This window comes from Oncorhynchus clarkii, chromosome 18, assembly GCF_045791955.1.
Source record: "Oncorhynchus clarkii lewisi isolate Uvic-CL-2024 chromosome 18, UVic_Ocla_1.0, whole genome shotgun sequence".
Lineage (NCBI taxonomy): Eukaryota > Metazoa > Chordata > Actinopteri > Salmoniformes > Salmonidae > Oncorhynchus > Oncorhynchus clarkii.
This window is the reverse complement of record NC_092164.1, coordinates 73,470,473-73,472,890: the sequence shown is the minus strand read 5'-3', so window position 1 is coordinate 73,472,890 and position 2,418 is coordinate 73,470,473.

Genomic DNA, 2,418 nt, shown 5'->3' with positions numbered 1-2,418 from the left:
GGGCCTTGACCAAGAACCTGATGGTCACTCTGACAGAGCTCCAGAGCTCCTCTGTGGAGATGGGAGAACCTTCCAGAAGGACAACCATCTCTGCAGCACTCCACCAATCAGGCCTTTATGGTAGAGTTGCCAGACAGAATCCACTTGTCAGTAAAAGGCACATGACAGCCCGCTTGGAGTTTGCTAAAAGGCACCTAAAGGACTCTGACCTTGAGAAACAAGATCCTCTGGTATGAATGCAAAGCGTCTGGAGGAAACCTGGCACCATCCCTACAGTGAAGCATGGTGGTGGCAGCATCATGCTGTGGGGATGTTTTTCAGTGGCAGGGACTGGGAGACCATCGAGGGAAAGATGAACGGAGCAAAGTACAGAGAGATAATTGATGAAAACCTGCTACAGATCGCTCAGGACCTCAGACTGGGGCGAAGGTTCACTTTCCAGCAGGACCATGACCCTAAGCACACAGCCAAGACAACGTATGAGTGGCTTCGGGACAAGACTCTGAATATCCTTAAGTGGCCGAGCCAGAGCCCGGACTTGAACCTGATCTAACATCTCTGGAGAGACCTGAAAATAGCTGTGCAGCGACGCTCCCCTTCCAACCTGACAGGGCTTGAGAGGATCTGCAGAGAAGAATGGGAGAAACTCCCCAAATACAGGTTGTACCAAGCTTGTAGCGTCATACCCAAGAAGACTCGAGGTTGCAATCGCTGCCAAAGGTGCTTCAACAAAGTACTGAGTAAAGGGTCTGAATACTTATGTAAATGTGATATTTAAGTTGTTGTTTTTTTTATACATTTTAAACAATTTTGAAAAACCTGTTTTTGCTTTGACATTATGGGGTATTGTGATGTCATTATGGGGTATTGTGATGTCATTATGGGGTATTGTGATGTCATTATGGGGTATTGTGATGTCATTATGGGGTATTGTGATGTCATTATGGGATATTGTGATGTCATTATGGGGTATTGTGATGTCATTATGGGGTATTGTGTGTAGATTGATGAGAAGAAAATATATATATTTTAGAATAAGGCTGTAACGTAACAAAATGTGGAAAAAGTCAAGGGGTCTGAATACTTTCCGAATATTTTTTTTGTTTGTATATTTCTCACTCCTTAGTTGCAAGTTAAGGCTGTGTGTTTGGTGTGTACCATTTGTTTTACAGGTAGCCTACAGTACCTGCCTTTTTTCTGAAATCTTTCTCGTCCTCATTCTGCCTCTGTTCATACCTTTGCCCCAGAGTTTTACCCTTTAACTCCTGGCCATATTACAGTACGGACAGTACTAGCCTTCCTCTGCACCACGTCACTCCCATCTGAACTATCTATGTCACTGTGTCACATTATTTCCTATTAAGTTATAATTTAAGGTAGAGAAGTCTATTACGTTATAGTTTAAGGTAGAGAAGTCTATTAAGTTATAGTTTAAGGTAGAGAAGTCTATTAAGTTATAGTTTAAGGTAGAGAAGTCTATTACGTTATAGTTTAAGGTAGAGAAGTCTATTACGTTATAGTTTAAGGTAGAGAAGTCTATTAAGTTATAGTTTAAGGTAGAGAAGTCTATTAAGTTATAGTTTAAGGTAGAGAAGTCTATTAAGTTATAGTTTAAGGAAGAGAAGTCGTCTCATGAGGATTTTCATTGGTTTTGTTGTACTTTTTTTTATCTTCATTTAAACAAAATGGTTTTACTTCACTGTGTAATTGTTTAATTTATGCAGATATTCACAACCCTTTACCACAACGACCGTAGTGTGATTGACTGGCTAGAGAACCAAACCAACCCTGCTATAATTCTAAGAGTTCCTAGGTGTTACCCTCTGGGAGCTGGTCTTCAGGTCCCAGACACGGCTACATGGTTCATGGTTCATCAACAGGACAGCTGCCATATAACTGTCTTTCTTTTATCGTCAGTCCCTTCCAAGGATTCATCGTTCCTGTGTGAAGTCCCGTAACTCAGTCCTGTAACTCAGTCTGTAACGCAGTCTGTAACTCAGTTTGTAACTCAGTCTGTAACTCAGTCTGTAACCCAGTCTGTAACTCAGTCTGTAACTCAGTGTGTAACCCAGTCTGTAACTCAGTCTGTAACTCAGTCTGTAACTCAGTCTGTAACCCAGTCTGTAACTCAGTCTGTAACCCAGTCTGTAACTCAGTCTGTAACTCAGTCTGTAACTCGGTGTGTAACCCAGTCTGTAACTCAGTCTGTAACTCAGTCTGTAACTCAGTCTGTAACTCAGTCTGTAACCCAGTCTGTAACTCAGTCTGTAACTCAGTCTGTAACTCAGTCTGTAACTCAGTCTGTAACCCAGTCTGTAACTCAGTCTGTAACTCAGTCTGTATCTCAGTCTGTAACTCAGTCTGTAACTCAGTCTGTAACCCAGTCTGTAACTCAGTCTGTAACTCAGTCTGTAACTC